We start from the raw sequence: 24,726 nt of genomic DNA on the forward strand, positions 1-24,726 counted from the left end.
CCACTGATAAGAACAATTAAAGATTCGCTGGTATCACTACTTCTGTTCTAGGTTGTGCTAGTGATTCCAACCAGTACATGAAGGTCAGGAAAAGTAAATAAAAGGCATAATTATCTACAGATGGTATATTATGTTCATAGAACCCCCAGGAAAGATAAGCCATTAGAATTAATAAGAGCATTTAGCAAAATTGTTAGATGAAGAATCAAAATACCCAAATTAACTGCGTTTCCAACTACTAGCCAAAAACTGTTAGCAAATATATTATGTAAAGATGTCTTTTTACAATGCATAAAAAATCAAGTATCTAGAAATAAACCTATCAAAAAATATGCAAAAACCTCTAAATCTATTGAAAGTCACTGAAGACTAAAATAAATGGTGAACTGGAAGATTTCACAGGGCTAAACATGCCAATTCACTCAAAAACTATCAGTTCAATTCATTTCTAATTAAAATTCCCAATAGGTTTAGGTTTTTGCTTTTGTTTTTGTTTGTTTTGTTGTTGTTGTTGTTGTTGTTTGAATTTGATAAATTAAAAGAAATTATTTTAGAGAGAGAGAGAGCACACATGTGCATGAGTGGGGCAGGGGAGTATGGGCAGAGAAAGAGGGAGAGAAGGAATCCCAAGCAGGCTCTACGTTCAGTGCAGAGCCAGACAAAGGGCTCAGCCTACAACCTTGAGATTATGACTGAGCAGAAATCAAGAGTCCATTGCTTAACCAACTGAGCCACCCACATGACCCTAGACAAGCTGATTTAAAACTTTATGGAAATTTTAAGGGCCAAGAATATCCAGAACACTCTTTAAAAAATAAGGTGAGAGTTCTTGCTGTACGAAATATTGACTGATTATAAAGTAAAACAACAACAACAACAACAACAACAAAACACTAATACTGTCACAAAAATTGACAAATCAGTGGAACATAACCAAGATATGCAATGACTCATACATAAATGGACACTTCATATATGACAGTAATGGTAATGCATGGTTATAATCTTTTCAGTAAACTCTGCTGGGAAAACAGAATATTCCTATAAAAAATGAAGTTGTATTCTTTCTCATCACACACAGAAATCAAATCCAGGTGAATTAAAAACCTACAAGTGGCCCCTTCCTTCCTTTTCCTTACTTTCCCAAATAATTTAGTCCCAAAGCCTTGAGGTAGGGCAGAGCAAAGTAGGCATTAACAATTTCTTACCACTTTACTCCTCCTTCATTGTCATCCATCTGGCTCATGTTGTAACCTCTCACTTGGATTATTAAAATAGCATCTTACTGCTCTCGCTGCTTCTGACCTTGCCTTTCAGTCTGTTCTCAACACAGCAGCCAGGGTGATCCTATTAAATGGTACACAAGGGGCACTTGTATGCCTCAGTTGGTTAACTGTCTGCTTTTGGCTCAGGTCATGATCCTGGGGTCTTTTTTTTTTTTTTTTTTAAGATTTTACTTATTTATTTGACAGAGAGAGAGATCACAAGTAGGCAGAGAGGCAGGCAGAGAGAGAGAGGGAGAGACAGGGAAACAAGTTCCCCACTGAGCAGAGAGCTCAATGCGGGGCTCGATCCCAGGACCCTGGGACCATGACCTGAGCTGAAGGCAGAGGCTTTAACTCACTGAGCCAACCAGGCGCCCCATGATCCTGGGGTCTTAAGATCAAGCCCCACATCGGGCTCCCTGCTCAGCAGGGTCTGCTTCTCCCTCTCCCTCTACTCCTCCTCCCTATTTGAGTGTGTGCTCTCTCTTTTTCTCTTTCTCTCTAAGAAAAAAATAATAAATACACAAGACCATGTCCCTGATCAAAACTCTGTTAGGATTTTCAACCTCTAAATAAATGTGATAGTCCTCACGGTGATTCCAAAGGCTCTTACCTCCTAATGATCTCCCCCTAGTGCAGCCTTTTCTTCCTCACTGTTCCTTGAACTCGGAAGCTTTTCACTTTGGGGTTTTTGCACTATTACCTCTGCCTGAAATGCTCCCTATCTCATTTTTAATCAGAGGCTTCCCTAACCACCTGATTTAAAATTATAGACCCTCTCCCCACAAAACCTTAAATTTAATCCTTCCTTTCTTGATTTATTTTCCTCTCTTCACATGTATAACTATATAGCATAGGTTTCATTTTACTTATGCATTTATCTTTATCCCCTCAAGAATGTAAACTTCCATAAATTCAGGGGTTTTGTCACGATTTTAATGTCAATACCTAGAAAACTGATTTGCATATAGAAAGTCTTCAGTCAGTATTTGCTGAATGAGAAAAATAACAAATGACTGATGACTTTGGAAACAACAGATTCTTAATTCATGGAACTAGGACAAAAGAAATACATCAAAGCTAACACTTGGTGGCGCAATACTATAAGGAAAGTATCATAATCAACCCAGCCTTTTCTCCAGTGATACTGCTTCCAGAAAAGCCAGGGCCACCAAATTTCCTCTGGCCTCCCCACTCCCCAGCCTGTTGATGTCATGTTTGCAGTAAGAACTTAAAATTCACCAGTGAATGCCCCACCTGCATGAATGTTATTCTGTCCTGCCAAGCACATCAGTTCTTCTATAAGTGCTAGTACAGTACATGCCATTGTATGTTACCAAGTTCCTACTCCCCATCCCTTGCAATACCCCCACCCACCTTCAACTGATGTCACCATTGCACCAAAACCTTCAAGTTTCCAGAGCAGTGGGGTGGTCTGTGGTGAGAAAGAATCTGTCTCCCCTGGGTTACACTCTGATTTTACTTCCAACCTCCTATCTCTCTAGAGCCTACACTGACCCATAGCATCCGTGGGTTAAGAATCGACGTGAATGGCAGCTACCATGGAGGACTAAGAATCATTGTTTCCATGCACCACTAAAGGCTCTCTTACTGAAAGTTTAAGACTTCTTGACTGGCCACTCCCTAAGGACCGGTTATCCCAGGTGACTGGACTCCGTGCTTCTGCCAAGAAGTTGCCGTCACTAATCTGCCCCACCAGTTCCTACCCAGCCAGGGTAACCTACTTGTCCCAGTTGCCAGGGCATTTCCAGTTTTAGCATAGGAAGTCTCAGGATCCAGGAAATCCCTCTATCCGGGGCAAACAAGGACAGTTGGCAACCCTACATTAAGCCCAGATCCTTCTGTAGTTCACTTAAACTCAGATCAGAACCGTCACATGGGCGCTACAAATATTACACTGTTCTCTCATTCCACTAGTTATCACCAAGCACGTCATTTCTCTCTCCTTTGTGTCACCTATATTCATTTTCTCCTCAACATGCTAAAAGTTAGTGGAAAACAGTAACCAAGAAAAGACAGGACGATGGAAGACTCAGAGCCTTCAGGAGAGAGGTTTGGATCGTGTCACCTGGGGTAGGCACTGGCTCAGAGCAAAGGGAAGATGAAATGAGTAGGGGAAGAAGGAAGTTAGAAACGTCAACCACAGGCTTACAACCAGACAGAAAAAAAGATTAATATCTAGGCATTATTTTCTTCTTTGCTTAATGTATGTGCACATGTGTGTCTGTTTATGTGTTTTTGTATATATTAAATAATTTTTTCTTCTCCCTTCCCATGGTGCTTTTAAGAATTAATGGCAGTGGTCAGCTTACAATTTCATCTTTAGATTACAGAATATTCAAGAGGGACTCCAACTGAACATGAGTAATTGACACCATCCAGACATGAATGTAATGACATTTGGAAACTTTCCCTCTTGGGGTTAAAGGTGAGAGTGCCTATTTCTACAAAGGGTAGTTGTATCTTGTTAGAGAAATGGCTAGAATTTGGTATTGCTGCACAGGAAGTTGAAACACATGGAGAAAGTTGTGTATGGACATGGAGTAGGCAACATGAGGAGCTGTCCCTGTCATTAAACCATTGCCTCTCAGTCCAAGCGTACTTTCATGCTCTGCTTTGTGATGCCCAGGCTGGGACTATAGGAACTCTGTATCTGCATTGCCAGTTGACTTCCTGTTGAATTCTACAAGGCAGAGGACAGGAGAAGGGAAGAATTGCTTTCCAGACAAGTAGTTAGCAATGGTAACATTCAACTTATGGGAAGCACTTCTAGAACCAGGCTCATCATGCCTAATCAAAGATATCAGCAACAGTTAAGCTATGGTGCTTGCTCCAAGGTCTGAGGGCCCCTCCTTTGAGCTTCCTGCTGTCACCCCAGGCCTGGAGCGGTAGCTTAATCCGGGAGTTCCCTTCTCTAGGTTAGCTTGGTATTATCTTCTCTGCCTTTTCAGTTCTCCAAAACTGCTTAATCAATTCCCTATATTAAATTCTCTCTGTTGAAATTCTGTGTTTTCTATTGTTCTGAGGTATCCTGACTGATCCAGTCACCCTAAAGGAACGTAACCACCTGCAGTGCTGGCTAGAAACAAAGGAAACATGAAATAAGTGGCAGAGGAGGGAAGTGCTCAATATGGACTGTGACTTTTTACAGCGACAAAGATTGCACCATGAATATGTATTTTTGTTATGTACATATTAACCAATGATTTATACTTTTCCCCCTTCCCCTTTACAGTTTTGAATGGAGTGCGGGTAGACCTTAGTTTACAATTTTGTTCATAGGTCACCAGGCCACAAGTTACCTCTAGACCTGCTAGAGAGGAATGAGGATCACCAGCAGGTCCTGAACTTGAAAAGGATACAATGACTAATGGGACTTTGAGTCTGACTTCCTGTTTGGGGAGAAGGAGTGTCTTTGTTTGTATGATGGGCAGAAGTAGGAAAGTATTAAATGTGAGTAGAAGAGTGAACTGAAATGCTAAGTGGTAAAAGGGATGGGCTCTTTAGACTTGAGCCCACTTGTCCTCAGATTCATGTTTGTCCTTCCACTGCTCTGCAATCTACGGGAGGAGATGCTGGCTGCTTTTAACCGTGGTGCCCAGCCTCACTATCAGCTGGTTTCTGAAAGACTGGAGAACGAGAGTAGGAAGGACAAAGCCAGGACATTTCTCTCCCTCTCCCTTCTACCTCAGGGACTGTAGCTCCATAGGGGCCCCAGTGCTCACTAGACAGGTCCTTAGAGGTCTGAGGCTCCAGAAGATGAGCCCCAGCCCTGGGACTCAGAAACACAACTTTCTTAATTTTGTCTCTCCAGGTTACAGACAGTGGCTCTTCCACTGTTACTTACCTCTGAGTTGCTTTCTCTGTTACGCACTCAGTTCTGTCATCTGGCAGTCATGTCCCTGCATGATATGTTCTCTGTTGTAAATACTAAAGACGATTGCTATTTTCCTCGTTGTCCCTGACTATTAAGACAGATGATAGCTGACTATATTATACACTACAAAGTTACGCCAATATTCTGCAATTTTCCCAGTTCTGGGAATTTATCTAAAAATATATCCATATACCTACAAAATGAGATTTGTATGAGTTTATTCCATTTGCAAAGCCAACGATATATTGAGAAACAAACACAAGTCACTTTTTGTAAGGGAACTGGTTAAATAAATATTAGGACATCAACAAAGCTGTAAAAGAAGAACAAGGAAAACCCTATGAACTAATACAAATTCTTCAATGAAGAGAGCACAGAATGGTTATCTTTTGTGTAAGAAGAAGAAGAATATGTTTGTACTGGCATAAAGAAACCCAAAACTCACATAAAAATACTAAGGAAAGAGGTTACTCACAGTGGGTAAGGCAAAGGAGAGCAAGGCAGAGACAAGAGGGAGTACTCTCAATATTCATGGTGTGCTGTTTGGGCTTTTGAGCCATACAGTCCCATTACCAACAGAAAAAGTAACAAAAACTATAAAAATGCATGGGAAAAAATGCAACCTAGTCACTAAATGATAAACAAAATCAATATCAAAACACTTTATATAAAATTGTAGGAAAATAAAAGAGGAAAAAGCGACTACATACTGTATGATTCTAACTCTAGGGCATTCTGGAAAAGACAAAGCTATCAGTGGTCGTCAGGGGATTGGAGTGGGGACGAATAGGCAGAGTGCAGAGGATTTTTAGGGCAGTGGAAATACTCTGTATGATATTACATGATATTACAACAATATATTATATGATGTTATAATGATATATTATATGATGTTATAATGATAGACATATGCTGTCATACACTTGCCCAAACCCATACGAAGTAGAGCACCAAGAGTGAACCCTGAGGTAAATTATGGACTGTGTGGGTGATTATGATACATCATAAGAGATTCATCCTTGGTAATTAATTTATTTATTAAAATAAAAATGTACCATTCTTGTGAATGGAAGAGGCTATGTCTGTGAGGGGGCAGGGAATATGGGGGAACTCTCTGTACCTTCCTCCCCCTTGTACTGTAAACCTAACAATACTCTAGAAACACGAAAATGAGAGACAAGGGGGAGGAAAAGAAAGGCAGCAAGTAGTCAGAGGGCTCCAGGCCTCATTTATATTACTGGTCAGGAAGCCAGTGTGGAGATTTTAACTCCCCTTCTCTACCCATTCAAGTTTTGGTTGTCTTTGGCAAGCATAAGCCAGGTATGGTTCTTTGCCTGATTAACTACCCCACACTTATTCCTGAGGTATCTGAGTCTGCCTTGTTTTTTGTTAGACTTAATAACTGGTATGTAAAAAGAAGCATTCCCTACCCAGCATAAGCCTGGCTTTATAGCAGTAACCCCAATTTACCTTCGATAATGAGGGCCAATCACACCGACCGACACATCTCTAGCTGTGAACCGAGTTTCTTGACTGAACACAATGTGGTTTTTGTTTTGTTTTTTTTTTTTTGTTTTTTGTTTTTTTAGATTTTATTTATTTATTTGACAGAGAGAGAGAGAGAGAGAGATCACAAGTAGGCAGAGCAGCAGCCAGAGACAGAGGGGAAGCAGGCTCCCTGCTGAGCAGAGAGCCAGATGCGGACTCGATCCCAGGACCCTGAGATCATGACCTGAGCCGAAGGCAGAGGTTTTAACCCACTCAGCCACCCAGGTGCCCCTGAACACAGTGTTTTATGAAATACAGCAATGACACCCTCCCCCCCCAAAAAAAGCATTCAGTGATTCCATGGATTACATTAATGGTAGAATTATAACAAACAGAAATGGCAAATTCAAACAGATTAAATGTCAATTTTGATGATTAAAAAATGTTTCCCCCAAGGCTTCCAGATAAAGATGGCAGATTGAACATAATAATTCAATTTCATTTCCTCTGAAATCCCACTAAAACTACCATAAAGGGATCTTTCAAAGCCCATAAAACTATAAATAAAAAGACAAGGGAGATAATAGGAACAAAATCTTGCTAGCTGGAATGCAGAAAAGCACTTGGGATATAGTGGGAAAAGCCAAGAACTGAATTGATGCATATCACAGAATCTTCCAAAGGCTCAGGAACTGAGTGGACTTTTAGAAGTGGGGGATAAAGGGGCGCCTGGGTGGCTCAGTGGGTTAAGCATCTGCCCTCGGTCATGGTCTCAGGGTCCTGGGATCGAGCCCCGCATCAGGCTCTCTACTCAGTGGGGAGCCTGCTTCTCCCTCTCTCTCTCTGCCTTCCTCTCTGCTTACTTGTGATCTCTCTCTGTCGAATAAATGAATAAAATCCCTAAAAAAAAAAAAAGAAGAAGAAGAAGAAGTAGTGGGGGATAAAAAGAGATATTAAATAAGCATTGATAGAATGCAGTTTTGAAATACATTCCCCACCCAGAGTGTGGGCTGGATTTAGTGACTATCTTCTAAAGAATAGCGTAGGGAAAGGGAAACAGTAACTAGAGAACCCTGAGACACCAACCTAGCCGAAGTGCTCAAAGGTTAACATCACCGTCCTTAGTCATGTTGATTCCGGGCACCCCTGACATGATGCAGCTCATCCCTGTGGTATTTTCCCCCCAAAATGCATATTCCCAGTCTAATCACGGCAAACCTAATGGAAGGACAGCCTGCAAAACACCTGACTGTGCCCTTCGAGACTGTCAAGGTCATGAAACAAGGAAAGACCAAACAGTCACAGATTGGAGACCAAGGGAACATGATGACCAAAGGCAATCTGATATCCTGCAACAGGAAAAGGACATCATGGAGAAACTGGTGAGATCCAAATAAAGTCTGTGGTTTTGTGAACAGTGTCATCCTCCTCTTAATCATAAGAGATGTTACCATAGGAGAAGCTTGGGGGAGAATATACAGCAACTCCATAATACCATCACTTTTTTTTTTTTTTTTTGTAAATCTAAAATCATTTCAAAATAAAAGGATTTTTAAAAGACAAAAATGAGAAAAGGAGGTAAGAGTTCTCATTCCCAAACAAGACGAAACCAGAGAGGGAGACAAACTGTAAGAGACCCTTAATCTCAGGAAACAAACTGAGGGTTGCTGGATGGGAGTAGAGTATCAGGGATGGGGAGGCTAGGGAATGGACATGGGGGAGGGTATGTGCTATGGTGAGTGCTGTGAATTGGGTAAGACTGATGATTCACAGACCTGTACCCCTGAAACAAATAATACATTATATGTTAATAAAGAAAATTTAAATATAAAAACAGGGGCGCCTGGGTGGCTCAGTGGGTTAAGCCTCTGCCTTCGGCTCAGGTCATGATCTCAGGGTCCTGGGATCGAGTCCCGCATCGGGCTCTCTGCTCAGCAGGGAGACTGCTTCCTCTTCTCTCTCTCTCTGCCTGCCTCTCTGCCTGCTTGTGATCTCTCTCTGTCAAATAAATAAATAAAATCTTAAAAAAAAATAAAAACAAAATCTTAAATAAATAAATAGATAACTGTTGAAAAAATAAATCCCACATGGCATTGGCTGGTGAATGGGGAGTGACCAAGCAGCTGCAGGAACAAAAACACTACTGGAAAATAGGAGCAGGACCTAAGTGCCTGCATACCAAATGCTAAGACCCAATACCAGCCTTAGACCTGGGCGTCGGGGCCCCACACAGTAGAGGCCCTACAGGTCAAATAGATTGATGAAAAAACCAGTAGGTACCATTATCACCCAAGACCCAGCACTCGGTGACAGCACAGTACAGTCTAGAACCTTAGATGTTTCATTCTGTGACGCTATCTTCATTTAGGCTTCAGGGAGACGCTTCTCCACTTCTCTTGTGCTTGTCTTCCTTTCTCCTTGAAGTAAAAGGTGACTGTCCCTGAACGCTCTGTAAGTGTGTGGGTTGTGCCTCTGTTGTCAGAGACAGACTTTGCTAGAGAGAGGATGTGTGGAGTAGGAGCACTTTGGTAAAAGAAAATACAAATTAACTAGAGTAACAAATCCTTCCTCTCTGAGAGCATGAATGAAATAGATACTTGCATTTTAAAGGCTCTGAGTATCGAAAATCTACTTTTTTTAAACCTCATTTTAGATTCCACTTGGAGAATTCAGTGATATTCACTAATTAGCATACTGTTCGACACTGCTACACAGAGCAGATGAGCAACATTTTGTAGGATTAAATAATTCATATTATTCTTAAATCTGTATGTCTAGAAGTAATATGTGTGAAGCAAGCAATGCATATTTTACACTGACAGATGGATACTAATTCTAGAATTGTAATTACTTTCACTTTTATAAAGCATTGATACAATTTAATTAAATTTTCAAAATATATAGCTAAAAATTCCAGCTTAAAATATTTTATTTAAAATTTTTGTTTTTATTGACTATCATCAGTCTCTTACCTTTTAGTTTTAATAGGTTATCTTGAATGTTTTAAAAGAAAAATACATAAAGTCTACAATGACCCAAGAAAGGTCTAATGTGATGTTATTGTCAATAAATCAAATTTTATGTGACATTTCAGGGTAATATTTTTGCTGAAATTAAGAAAAAGAAAAATCATAGCAAAGAACATAATCATTTATTAGTTTGGCAAGCCTTTAGTTTACTATTCAGCCAAACATCAGTAACTCTCAGACATATGCAATTAAAAATAAAATTCAGGTGCCTAATAATTCACAGCCTTTCAGTCATATAAAAACCACAGACTAAGATAATTTTCAGTTTTGTTGTGAAGGTATTTATGTCAACTCAAAGGAAGAAAAGAGAGTTTATTTTATAGCTTGATTTATAACTTTTAAATATTTACACATGTGGTGTGTGGGCCTCCGTCAGCATTTATCCTGGGACACATAAAATTATGCTGAAAAGCAATTTAAATCAGTAACTGGTATAAAGAAAAATAAGAAATTTTTAAATAAGCAATTTTAGGGGCACCTGGGTGGCTCAGTGGGTTAAAGCCTCTGCCTTCGGCTCGGGTCATGGTCTCAAGGTCCTGGGATCGCACCCCATATGGGGCTCTCTGCTCAGCAGGGAGCCTGCTTCCCCGTGCCCCTCTCTGCCTGCCTCTCTGCCTACTTGTGATCTCTGTCTGTGAATGGATAAATAAAACCTTTAAAAATAAATAAATAAATAAGCAATTTTAATCTCAGAAAAAAGCACAAAATAAGAAAAGAGATACGCTTGTAATACATTATATTTGACTATGCATAATATTGGCATAGGTATAGTGTAAATACTGAACATTCACTCAACCAAAAATTATGTTGAAAGGATTGAGTCGGGAAGCAGAGAGGATGGCAGGATGAGAGATAAATCCTCCGCTCTCATAAGGAAAGTCATTACTTAAGATCTAAGATTGCTATTCCCCACTCCCCACAGCAGAAGAGATCCACTGTGACATATGTGTCAACAGAGAACTGGCAAAGAACCTACAGGCACAATGTCAAGTGCAGAACCCAGAACGGCCTACTGTTGCTAGTAAACCGAGCCCTCAGCAATGGCACAGACCAGGGCAGCCTTGAAGACAAGAAGTCCATGTTGCTGAAGCCCATGCATAGCCTCTACCACTGACACCATGGCTACTGTGTTGACAAGTCCATTCAGCAAGCACCGGGCTGGCTGGAGACAAAAGACAACTGGCATCTACAGAGTAAGCCATCTCGACCATCCTAGTGTCAAGAAGTTCTTCTGCAGAGGAGAATTTCTGCTGAGCATTTCATGAAAGCGAGAGGGATTAGAGGAAAGAAATCTAGGGAGTATTTGCTTTTTATCTATTTTTAAAAGATTTTATTTATTTATTTATCAGAGAAAGAGAGAGCACACAGGCAGGGGGAGCAGTGGGGGGAGGGAGAAGCAGGTTCCCTGCTGAGCAGGGAGCCCGACATGGGGTCCCATCCTAGGACACTTGGGATCATGACCTGAGCCAAAGGCAGGTGTCTAACCGACTGAGCTACACAGGCATCCCAATTTTTAATCTATTTTTTAAATTCTTACTTTATTTATTCCTATTTTAGAATTCTTTTTATCTGTTTTTTAAAAATTCTTAGTAATAAGAAATAGTCACATATCATTCCTATGACCAAAAATAAATTTTCATGAATTAACTATGGTAAAACCTTCCTGAGATGTGATTATCACATTCACCCTGCTACGTGATGACCATGCCTACTATTTATTCATTTCTGTCAAAAGGCTCTGCCACCCCCACAAAGATTATAGCTCTCACTCCAAATGAGGCTCTATCCGTCAGCATTCTCAGCCTAGAAAGGGCAGCCAGTGGAGTGCTTTTTAAAGACTCTCATACTTCCTTCACAAACCCATTCCTTGTGGCAAAACTAAACTGAGGGTCTTTTGGAATCTATCACGGGACCAATGAGGGGCTCACAGGCAGTTTGCATGACAGATGGAACCCCGCCCTTCTATACCTAAAATTTTTTATCCTTTCTTTTAGACCAAATTCTTTCTGGCTCTTCAGTGTTATTTGGGACAGGCCAGCTCAGTGCCTCGTTGGAAGTATGGCTGACTGCCCAAGGAACCACAGTGGCTGCAAGCACAATCTTATTACTTTGGCTTAGTCTGAAAATTCCATTTCCATTTTCCTAGTCAAGAACCCTCAAATGCATTCTGCCAATATTCCTCCCAAACAAGCAAATTCCTATCATTCTTGTAGATGTTAACACTCAACTATGGATGTGCCACAACTGAAAACTGTTTCAGATAAATCTAGGAGTTTGGGGTTCTCTAAGGCTTGGTTTCTGTCATATATCGCTATTCAAGTTGTCAAGACCCCTCTCCTCCCTAATCCAGCTTAACCTACCATTCATGAAAAATATATGGCCAGGTATTTGAATTCAAGTACTCAGGTAATTTACCAAACCACAGAATCAATCTTCAAATTTGGTTTTCAGATACCTCAGTACTATGACTATAAGCTAGAAAAGACTTTTTTCCAGACCATCCCATAAAGGCTTGAATGTCATTCTACTAGGGCAATATTTTTGCAATTTGTGCATATCATCTGCTTGCTTTAAATCATCCATGCCATTAAAGGCATCCATCAGGGTTGAATCACTCCTCTTCCCCTTTAAATTGGTCTATGGCAATAGTTATCTGGTTCCCCAGAACTTCCTCTTCAGGGAGCACACAGTCTAATACGACCATACACGATAAGTTGATTAGCTATTTTGCCATTTCATAGTACAGAATGCTACCTTATCATCCCAGAATATGAAAGGAAGTCTCCGCCTTTTGCCTGATCTCTACATTATTACCATTTCCCTGAAGCTGTGTTACCCTCAATCCTCTCTCTGGAACCACTAGACAGTAAACTCCATGGAGGGACTATGTCTGTCTTATTAATCAGTATATCCCCAGCATCTAGGCTGTATCTGACACATAGTAGGCACCTAGTTAATATTTAACAAACTCATTAATAAAACCAAATGTCAATTCCTCTAAGAAATGTTATTATAGTGCTTATTACATGTTTTTCCTTCTGGGTTGAGTCTCTCAATACAGAAACCTATCTTGATCTTGGGATTATAGATTTGAGCCCTATGTTAGGTATAGAGATTATTTTTTAAAAAGAAACAGAGGGGCCTGGGTGGCTCAGTTGGTTAAGTGTCCAACTCTTGATTTCAGCTCAGGTCATGATCTCAGGGTAGTGGGATCAAGCCCAAGTAGGGCTCTGTGCTAAGTGTGGAGCCTGCTTGGGACTCTCTCTCTCACCCTCTGCCACACTCTCTCTCTCAAATAAATAAATAAATCTTTAAAAAAAAGAAAAAAAATAACAGAAACCTAATAACAAAGACATCTAGTAAACTAGTAACAGAGGTACAGGAAAGACTTCAAACTGCATATAATGAAACCACTGTCTCTACTACCACCATCAAAGGAGATACTGTGAAATAACTGAGAGCTTAAAAACTTACAGGCTCATCTGCATAGGAACACGGAAAAGCTGAAACAGCTTAGGTTGCTAACACCTATAGAATTGGTCTCCTAAAAGATAAACAAATTACTTTTAACCCTACCCAAAAAAAAAAAAAAAAAAAAAAAAAAAAAGCCCTTTTGGAAACAGCCTCTATTTCTTTTTATATCATTATAATAAAAGAAATTCCTTCAAATTTAAACTCATTAGATACGAATGGGTATTCTTTATAAACATAACCATTACATCTGAAAATGTTAAGAGGCTGGCTTTTAATAATCCATGTACTTGTTAGGGCAAATCAATTCAATGAAGTTTCTGTTTTTCTAATATCAGAGATTTTCCAGGAGAGGAGTGTAGGTAATTTTGGTGCAAAGAGAGCTTTGATGGGGGAAAAAAAACCATGCTTGGATTGGGGCAATGTGATAATCAGAGTACATTAGCACCACACAGTATGAAGGAGAGGAAAAGCAGGTAAGAACATCAAAAGGATGCTAAGGACAAAATACCCCAATTTACAAACCACCTCCAGTTGCGTCAAGACTTAGAACAAAAAAATCTTCCTCTTGTTTCTGCACCTCACCACTTCCTTTGTCTCCAGTTAGTGCTGCTGTTTATCTGCTTCTAAATGAGGGGTCACAGGAAGGATTCTGAGAGGCTTCTTTTGAACATGAACTCCACTAAATACGACTACTATGCTGTTCGATTTTCTTACAGTCAGAAAACTGTGCATACCCAAGGCTCCGACTGGTACTACTGAGGCAACAATGAACTTTCTGCCACTTTGGAAGGTCTAGAATTCTCAGAAAAGCCTTGTGATGATTTCAACACCTGAATAAATTACCTGACAGAGAGCTAAGAACAGTTCAGTGAGTGCATATGGAGCATAAAACTAATTAGCCTTGCTCAAGGGGAAAAAAAAATCACTGACACAACCAAACACTTTAATTAATTATCATATTGCCAATCTATAAAAATACGGTAGCTTTTACACTTAAAAAAATAAAAGTTCCACTACACTGAATTAGAACCAGTTTGTTGAATTTGTGACTACTTTAATTTTATCACTTTTTGAGGAAGTTTGTATAAACTTACTCTTTCGTTTTATGATGGGCAGATTATAACACAGACTATTTGCCATGATTTAGTGTACGCTGTCTTTTTTTTTTTCAATATTTTATTCATTTATTTTTCAGAGAGAGAGATAGCACAAGTGGGGGAGCGTCAGGCAGAGGGAGAAGCAGGCTCCTTGCTGAGCAGAGAGCTTAATGTGGGGCTCGATCCCAGGACCCTGGGATCATGACCTGAGCCAAAGGCAGATGTTTAACTGACTGAGCCGCCCAGGCAACCCATCACGTCCTGTCTTTTCTTTTCTTTTCTTTTCTTTTCTTTTTTAAAGATTTTATTTATTTGTCAGAGAGAGGGAGAGAGAGCGAGCACAGGCAGACAGAATGGCAGGCAGGGGCAGAGGGAGAAGCAGGCTCCCTGTCGAGCAAGGAGCCTGATGTGGGACTCGATCCCAGGACGCTGGGATCATGACCTGAGCCGAAGGCAGCTGCTTAACCAACTGAGCCACCCAGGCGTCCCACGTCCTGTCTTTTCATTTTCTTTTTAGTCTATGAACAGTTGGTTAATCATAAAAACAGATCTCAACCCAGAAATCATTCTCAACTTCTTTCCTTCTGATAGAAAAAGTTTGCATTTCTCCATCAAGAAACCAATGTTTGGAGGAAATGTGGAGTAGCTAAAAAAGTCACTTTGTTCTTATATTTTTTTTAAAAAGGCTAAAAGTGAAAGGAAAATGGCAATCACTATTTCCTTAATTCCTCTATATGGTTTGACTAACTTTTAGTAACCACAGCTCCTATGTTCAGTACAGATTAAAGGAAACCTTATATGTATATAGACCACTTTAACTTTTCAGGGGATATAAATTCTATCAGGAATAAAATGTGGATTTAATCTTTACTTGAATCTCTGTGTTTCCCATAAAAAGAAATCACCAGGCACTGCATAGAAGAAGACCGGAAGACATGAACATATATATCATATCTGTGATGAGGAAACTGGGCGGGCAACCATTGTGGGTTTCTAGGTTCCCTCAACGAGCCAACTAGTATCTTTAAAGTTCTCTTTCAACCTGAGCTACCTGCCATCACCTCTATACAGCACTTCAAACTCTAGACATCACTTTCTCCTTTGAGCTTCCTTTGCCTAAATAAGACCCTTTCTTCTTTTTTTTTTTTTTTAAATAAGACCCTTTCTTGGACATTTTCTGTTCTTGGTAAGATAGAGCGCTTTTTCTCAGATTACCGCAGACCAAGGGGAAGGTGGGATCACAGTAAGTCTCCCTACACTATAGGTCTCTGACACTGACTCCGCCTCCACAGGCATATGAAGAGGCAGTTTCTCTGCTGAACGGCTCTGAGTGACCCAATCGCTGGTTCATGGATGCTCTACAGAAGGAGCTGCCTGGTTACCTGTTTGCCGGAGACATTGTACTCTTCTGCTAACGGTTTTCCCTGGTGCTGCTAATGAACCAAACAGGGGCCAGGCTACCATGCCCATTGATGGCTCTACAGCTACCGGGACCCACCAACAGGGACCAGTGCTGATGGAACTGCCAGCATCTGTGCCATGGATCCTGTCCTTTGACCATTCCAAAGCCTGGCCACTAATGCTGCTCATGTTTCTGCTGTTGATGATACAGCCACTGTAATTTGTACACCATTTTTCTCTTTAGCTACCACGTTTTATCATTGTGAGTTGCAAAGCTGTGCCATAGAACTATATGCGGAAGCCTCCGCTATACTCAAACCATTTTTCTGCTACAATGCAAGTTGACCATCCTTAAATCAAATATGGGCTCCTGAGAAGTCTTCTTTATTTTAAATAATTACATATTTACTCTGCCTTTTTAGGAAAAACTTAATTCTTCTCCAGTTGATTAAAATTTTTAAAAAGCTCTTCTTTATTGAAGAGTGCTAGATAATGATAATAGATGTAGTAGGAATAATAAAATCAGAAAATCACTGTCTGATAACCCCCACCCCCCAATAAAATAATTGATTCAGACAACAATTACCAGTGGGTGACAAAAAAATTAGCAAATGAAACAAATACAGCAAAATGCTAGCACTTACTGAATTAAGTAGTGGGTCAATCCTTTCAATGTTCCATGTGATTGAAATTTTTTCAGTAAAAAGTTGGGGCAGGGGTAAAAGTCTCCCTTGATTTACAGTGAGGTGGGTCTCTTTCACGAGGATTGGTATTGCCTTAGGTACAAAACCCTGGAGTCAGTTAGGCATGCCCAAGATATACTGACTTCCACGGTAAACACACTTTAAGCCTGAGCTAAGAACCAAGCTAGGCTGACTCATAATTTTGGTCCAGATGCCTCTTTCCCATCCTCTCAGTTCTGTTTCAGAGCTGTTTCCACTTCCCATGTGTTTTAAGAGCAACGCCTGAAAACAAATATGAGTCTACAACCGCAGAGTCACAACAGAGGGCACGCTGGAACCATCTGGGAAGCTTTATCAAAGTACACGCATCCAGAGCCTGACCCTTTGATGTTTCAGTTCACTAGTTCTTGGGTGGGGCCCAGGCATATGATTTTGAAAAAGTCTCCAGATAACTCTGCTATGACTATCTGAAACAGAGAGGTGTTTCTTTGAAACTATATGTAGGCTTTTACCTGAAGAATCTATATACAGGAGAAGGGATAAGGGCAGATTTAGAAATGGAAAAGATAAATATCAAATTAGGAAGCCCAGAAAGTTCAAATTATTGGTGTGGTAGTCATTAATGCTGCTCACTGATGTCTAATTCTCCTCTTTCCTGAACCTCCAAAACTGCACTTTCCCCTTCTTACTTAAAGTTGGACCCCGGGGGGCGCCTTGGTGGCTCAGTGGGTTAAAGCCTCTGCCTTCAGTTCAGGTCATGATCCCAGGGTCCTGGGATAGAGCCCTGCATCAGGCTCTCTGCTCAGCAGGGAGCCTGCTTCCTCCTCTCTCTCTGCTTGCCTCTCTGCCTATTTGTGATCTCTGTCAAATAAATAAAATATTTAAAAAAAAATAATTTAAAAAAATAAAGTTGGACCCGGCCATGTTACTGGCTTTGGCCAATGAAATAGAAACAGTAGTGTCACGTGTCACTTCCAAGCAGATGTCTTCAAGACACAGTACACAAGTCACCACATCCCTTTTTCCTGCCTTGGTGATGGTGGAAGTGTGTCGAGATGGATTAAAGGAGATAACTGGGTAAAACAATATGATTTCTGGCATATAACAGGTATTTAAGACACAGTATCTATTATATTTCAGTAGCTAATATGTCACTCCTTGGCCTCTCCTATAAATGGAGACTAAGCAGTATGGGAAAAGATAACAAAAATAAATACTTGTCATGACCTATGTGAATTCAGTACCGTAAAAAGATAGGTAAGACAAATACAATAATCAATCCTACATTACTATGCTTACATTACTTAATAGCCAGTGTTGACTTCTTAAAATGGGTTTTTGAAAATAAAGATACAGTGTATCAGCAAATGACACTTATAAAATTCCCAAGGATGTAATAACTGCATCCAGGAGCTCCAAGGCCATTATGTCTCAAGGTCCAAGAAAAAAAAAGACTTCAAGGGTAGTGAAAGGTATTTTCTGCTCAACTAGTCACAAATGATACACAGGGATTGATATAGTTCAATAAACTGATGTTCATATATTAGTTGATAAACTATATAAGATAATACCATATTTGATGTGAAAGTCTTTGCTCTGGGTCTTCTATGTGTTTATTTAACTTCCCCTTTTCTTCTGCTTCCTTATGTAATAACATAAGAGTACAAGTACAGATTTTCTACATAGACAATATTCTGCAAATGAAGAGTTCTATTTTCTCCCCAATCTGCACACCTTTGACTTCCTTTTCTTGTCTTATTCCATTAGCTAGGGCTTCTAGTATGATGTTGAAAATGAGGGATGATGAGAGTCATCCTTGCCTTGTTCCTGATCTTAGAAGGAAAGCTTCATGTTCTTCACCATTAAGCATACCATTTGCCTTAGGCTTTTGTACATCTTCCTTACTAAGTTAAGGAAGTTCGCCTCAATTCCTAGTTTACTGAGAGTTCTTATGATGAATGACTATTGGGTTTTGCCAAATCCTTTTTTTGATCTACTGATATAATTTTGTGATTTTTCTTCTTAAGTCTGTTGATGTAAGAGAGTACATTAACTGATTTCCAAATGTTGAACCATTTTACATATAGCTGTGTGTGTGTGTGTATCTTTTTTTTTTTTGAGAGAGAGAGAGAGAGCATACATATGGTGGGGGGGGCAGGGCAGAAGGAAAGGGAGAGACAAAATCTTAAGCAGGCTCCATGCTCAGCATGGAGAGCAATGCAGAGTTCAATCCCACAACCCTGAGATCATGACCTGAGCTGAAATCAGGAGTTGGATACTCAACTGACTAAGCCACCCAAGCACCCATTCTTTTTATACCTAGGCCTGGTATTTTAGGTCATGCCTTCTATTTTAGGTCATTTATTATCAGTTCAATTTCTTCAGTGGACATAGGTGTATTGAGATTGTCTATTACATGACATTTTGATAGGAAGAGTTCATTCCATCCCTTTTGTTAAGATCTTTCAGGGACTTCATATTTACCTTCTAAGTTTGGCATGTACCTTTTAGTCTGCTGTCATTTCTTTTAACATTCCAACTTTCTGAATATCTTACTACTCTTACTACTTGCATTTTCTGCAAAATATCAAGCTCTGTCATATGCCTATGTATGCATAAGGACTTTTCTGTGTTCCTAAAGTATCCTTTTCTAATTTGTATTTATCCTACTAAACTCAGCTTTCCATAGAAGCCTTTCCTGATATCTCCCGGTAATTTACCTGCCCCATTCATCTTCTACAATAGAAAAATGAAATTGTCCTTTAAAATTATAAGGAAAAAAACAAGAGTTTAAAGTTATTTTAAATTTTCAATGTAATTCAAGATGTACAATGAAATAAAGTATAAAATACTGACCTGGTTGTAGATTGTTTCCTTTATAAATTCAGTATCAAAGACAGATAGACACATTTTGACACAGCATATCAACAATGATATAAACACCAAACAATAAAATATCATTTCAAGATAAACGTTAAGTCTATATCAAGACTGAAGGCAAACTCTAGTACTCATTTAGGTATACTTAGATGCTTAGATATATCACTTTCTTAGAAGTGTTTGTATATGAAACATTTGAGTCTTTTGTTTATTTTTATTTTTCCGAATGGTTAACAGCTTAAACTCTTGAGTTATACAGACTTGGGGTAGACACCAAATTACATTCTGTGAGACCTTGGGCAAGTGATTAAACCATCTCAATTTCCTTATGGGATAAAAATAAATAGTAACTAGTGGCGATGGTAACATTACTTGAATTATTAAAAATAATGTCATTATATAGGCCTCTCTTTCCCTCATGTACGGTGTTTGAAAAAAATTTTGTTTTACCATGAGTCCTAGTACCCTGCAAATAATAACCCATTGAACCCCTCCTCTAACACCATTTTTCCTTACTCTTTTTTATAATTGCCAAAACAGTAAAATATGGGCTAGATGGAGCAACATTTCAAGTAGAGTAATCATTCTGAGTCAGAAACTTTCCTTTTAGTCATTTTTAAAAATAAATCATGTCTAGAAAAATAATTGCTCATAATTATAGGTCCCCTAGACACACTTTGTAGGGAAACATAAATGGTTTTGAGTATTTCAGAGATGTGGATGTGAGAAGACAGGTAAGACAAAGATTTGGATCACCATCCTCATATGTGATATTATGTGCTAAAATGTGTTCTCCGAAAGTCCATACATTGAAGTCCTAACTCCCACCCCCAGGACCTCAGAATGTAACTGTATTTGAACAGGGTCTTCCCCCCACCCTTCCTACCCTTTTTTTTTTTCTTTTTCTTTACCTTTTTTTTTTTTTTTTTTTGAGACAGGGTCTTTAAAGAGGTAATTAAGGTAACATGACGTCATTAGGGTGGGTCCTAATCCAACATAACAGGTGTCCTTGTAAGAAGAGGAAATCTGGATACAGATGCATACAGAGAGAAGATAATGTAAAAACACAGGAAGAAGATGGTACTTACAAGTCAAGGAGAGAGGCCTGGAACAGATTCTTCCCTCAGGCTCCTTAGAAGAAACCACCTCTGCTGACTCTTGATCTTGGACTTCTCACCTCCAGACTGTAAGAAAAATAAACTCTGTTATTTATTTATTTATTTATTTATTTATTTATTTATTATTTAAAGATTTTATTTATTTATTTGACAGAGAGAGACACAGGAAATACCTGCAGGGGGAGTGGGAGAGGGAGAAGGAGGCTTCCCACCAGGAAGGGAGCCCAATGTGGGACTCAGTCCCAGGACCCAGGGATCATGACCTGAGCTGAAGCCAGCCAGCTGAACCTAACAACTGAGCCACCCAGGTGCCCCTAAACTTCTTTTACTTAAGCCATCCAGCTTGTGGTACCTTGTTGTGTAAGCCCTAGCAAGCTAATATCTGTAGAAAGGATTACTATAGCATATGCTCTACGAGGCAGGGAATTTTTGCCCTTTTTTGTTCATTGATGTATCCTAAGTACCTAAAGCAATGCCTGGCATATAATAGGTGCTCAGCAAATATTTGCTAAGTGAACTTCTTAATAAATAAAAGCAGATTAATAAAATCCTTCCTATAGATGCTCGGTTAAATACCATCAATGTTTCAGTAATACTTTTTATTCTCATAATACTTGAGAACCTGAACTCAATGCTCTTACCAACTCTATGTTTAATTGGTCTGCTGCCACAGCCCAGATATATAAAATCCTCTGGTGAAACTCTTGGTATGATTCAATTCCAGGAATAATTTCTTATAGACAAGAGCTAATAAGATTAAAAAATGCTGCTGCAATACAATACATGTGAATTAGTCCACATAGAGAAACAGACCAAACTTGTTAGTCCTATCCTGGGGAAAATACCACAGACAGACGGAACTTGCTGGTATTTGCTGTTCCCTGAAAAGGATCTGACTAGCCGATTTCACTAAAGGCATCGAGAACAGCCTGGATTCACAATTTAAAGGAAAAAATAAATAAGGATCCTCCTGTTGTTTTCATTAAAGCATGTCTTGTGTGGATACAGGAAAAAGACAGATTAAATTTCCTCTGACTTATTCAATTATATGACTTCATGGTGGATGTAAGTCTTTAAACCAAATCCATGTCTTAATATCATCACTATCACCATCAATCGATACTTAGTATAGTTCCCTGAATATGCTAGGGAAATAACAGCAAAATAAAACATAAAAGAAATATGGCATCTATATTCTCATTCTAACTTATATGCACATATCCTTTAATAACAACTGAAACAAAAAAGTCACCAAAATTATAATAGTTCTTGATGTGGGGAACAAAGGCAAAAGAAAAAAGTTAAATTTCTTTACAATTTACAGTTCACTGACAAGTCCTTTGGATTGGCAGAGTGACCTTCCTCTAGAAACTCAACTGTTTTTATGTTAATATTCTGCAAAAGGCAAAAAACAACCCTCAATTAAAATTATTCCAACCTAGGGGCACCTGGGTGGCTCAGTTGGTTAAGTGACCGCCTTTGGCTCAGGTCATGATCCTGGAATTATGGGACTGAATCCCACATTGAGTCCCACATCCGGCTCCCAGCTCTGCGGGAATCTGCTTCTCCCTTTGACCTTCTCCCCTCTCATGCTTTCTCACACTCACTCTCTCTCTTAAATAAATAAATAAAATCTTAAAAAACGAAACAAACATTATCCCAACCTCCAGGACCCTATAAGTATACTTCAACATATAAAAATTCCTTTGGGAACTTCCTTTTATCTTAACTCCCCCAAGATAAATGTTAGCAAGCATCCTCCAAGCATATGGCCCATTGATATACATCTGAAGGGTCTCATGACTAAGATTTTACTAGACAGTAATAAGTGACCTTTTCCTAACAAGAGCTAGCCCCTCGAGGTCCTAGAAACCTTGCTTCCAAAATTCCCTAGAGACTTGCACACACACACTATAGAGACTTACACTATCCCTAACCACCTCCTGACTTGAAAGTATATCATCAGTCCCCCATCAGAACCCTAGTGCAGCTCTTTCTGCCCACTGGGTCCTGTCCCTGTTTTTTAATAACACCATCTTTTTGCACCAAAGACAGCTGAAGAATTCTTTCTTGACCATCAACTTCAAATCTCAACATCTTTCCTACATCACATTTATAAAGAATATGCATGAGAAAGCCAGAACACACGAGTTTCATGGGCAGACAAAATTCAGCATTTTAAAATCAAAATGTGGAAACATCATCCAGAAGATAACTTAAAAATCAAGTCAAAACTTTTTCTTAGTTCTCAGTCAGTGCTTGGGCCAGGAATTAGCTCCCCAACTGATGCAATCTGAAACCAAAGCCAAGAAGTGTTTACCTAAGTCTTTGTCCCAAAGGGAGAGAAGCTTCTTTTCTAAGTCTCTAGGAGTGATGCTGCTGGGATTGCTTTGAGACTTGAGCAAATGTAGCAAGTAGGAGTACAAACATCAAAATCACTTTGAAACACTTCCTTTTCCAGCAAAGTGAAAGCCAGATAGCTTTTCATGATATGCAATGTGTAATCAAGCCCTCCTCTACTGAAGGATTTAATTAGCTGGTGGTGCATTTGCTCCTTTTTCCTGGGAACCACAGCATAAACAGGAAGTACATGCCTCTGGGGCTTATTGGTTGCGGAATGGAAAAAATGAAGCTGTGGATTCTCTCAAAGATGATTTAGAAAGGAAGAATCATTAAATTACTGTACTCCTCTCCTTATCTTCTCCAGGAGGCTTATAAACCAAACGAATGCACAAGCTGTACTCCACAGGCAGGAAAATACAAACAGTTCTTTGCCCTTGTGTGACGGGAAGTCAACTTTACAGCTCTGTGTCAGGTTTTTATCACATACTCGGGTCTGCATCCCAGAGCAAAGATGATCAGCCACTGTCTTAACACCTGTGAGAACCGTGTGTGCTCCAGTTTCCATCCTGACAGCCACAAGGCTCTGGAGCTAAAACCAGAAAGTCGATCATTCCATATTAACCAAACACCACAGTGTTAGGTATTAAACAACCAAACGCTGAGCCTATTAAAAAGAAGAACAATGTATTCCCCACAAGGGAGATCCTTGTGTTAACCGACTAGCTCTGCAGCTTGACTGCAGTGGTGGTTTTTCCCATCTACCCATGTGATACAAGGGCACAGAACTACACACAAACCTTGGGCTGCTGTCCATGTCCAGGCTTTGATAACTTACTAGTGAAGTAAGGTTGAACTATTGGGGGAAAGTGGGTTGAGGGTACCTCTCTGCACACTCTTTGCAACTTCTTGTGATATCTGCACTTATTTCGAAATAAAATGTTTTTAAAAGTGGACCTTCCGGGCACCTGGGTGGCTCAGTGGGCAAAAGCCTCTGCCTTCGGCTCAGGTCATGATCCCAGGGTCCTGGGATCGAGCCCCGCATCGGTCTCTCTGCTCAGCAGGGAGCTTGCTTCCTCCTCTCTCTCTGCCTGCCTCTGCCTACTTGTGATCTCTTGCTCTCTGTCAAATAAATAAATAAAATCTAAAATAAATAAATAAATAAAAGGTGGACCTTCTTGGGTACATCAACATACTTTGAACACTTCGCACTTGGACAAGTCATGGAGAATACAACATAGCCTGCCTGGTTTCAAGTGTAAGGCTTCGGCCGCCACCCAACAGAGGGCTTGGGGCTGGGAATACCCTTTTGGATGCTTTGCCTGGGACTCCCTTTCTGACCTGCCCTGTCTCAAATTTAGGTCACACCTCAACGCCCACCTCCTCAGGGAGGCCTTCTCTGCGCCCCCTAACTAAAGTCGGTGCCCTCTGCTCTTCTGGGTACCTCGGTCCCTTCACCGTGTTCTTCGTACGTGTAAAGATCTGGTAGTTTGTCGCCTGTCTCGCCCCTCGCCTATGAGCTCCATGAGGGCTGGCCCCGCGTCTGCCCCCGCGCGCGCCGGAGGCTGGTGGCAGGTGCACGGAGGAGTTTGTTGAATAAACGCCCCTCACTGGGATTCAATCCCTCGGGCTCGAGGGCATCGCGTCGCTTCCTCCCCCTCGCACCCACTGTCCCTCTCAGCCCCTGCGGCCCTCAGCCACACACACGTGCCCCTTCGCCTCCTCGCCTTCCCTCGGACCCCACCAGCCCAGGGAGGGCGCCATTTTCCTCTTACTCGTCTGCCCTGAAGCCTGCTCTCCCTCGCGAGCACCTTCTCCTCAGGTCACCTCCTCAGCCCCCTCCTCAATATCTCCCCGCTCCCGGGTGCCCGCCCCTCCTTTCCGGTGCAGCAGCTGGGCCAGGACCCCAGCCTGGGGCCTTCCGGCCCTTCGGACCACGCCCCTCAGACCAGCGGGGTCGCGCGGGAGGCGCGCACCCCGCGGCCGCTCCGGAGGGGCGGGGGGTAGGCGGGGAAAGGGGGCGTGTCCCTTATTGTCGTGGGCGTCGATTGGC

The 24,726-nt window shown here is 40.6% G+C and overlaps 1 long non-coding RNA gene across 2 annotated transcripts in view; it reads right to left on the bottom strand.

Annotated features, from left to right (window-relative positions):
- The window catches only part of LOC131812032 (uncharacterized), a 113,442-nt gene extending 88,782 nt beyond the window's left edge, over positions 1-24,660 (bottom strand). For both annotated transcript variants that reach the window (XR_009346244.1, XR_009346245.1), the window contains exons 1-2: positions 24,449-24,660; positions 20,304-20,399 (exon numbers count right to left, since the gene is read on the bottom strand). This is a non-coding gene — a long non-coding RNA (uncharacterized LOC131812032). The remainder of the gene's footprint in view (positions 1-20,303; positions 20,400-24,448) is intronic.
- Between the last annotated feature and the right edge of the window lie 66 nt (positions 24,661-24,726).

The sequence above is a fragment of the Mustela lutreola genome, chromosome 12 (genome assembly GCF_030435805.1).
Source record: "Mustela lutreola isolate mMusLut2 chromosome 12, mMusLut2.pri, whole genome shotgun sequence".
In the NCBI taxonomy this organism is placed as follows: Eukaryota; Metazoa; Chordata; class Mammalia; order Carnivora; family Mustelidae; genus Mustela; species Mustela lutreola.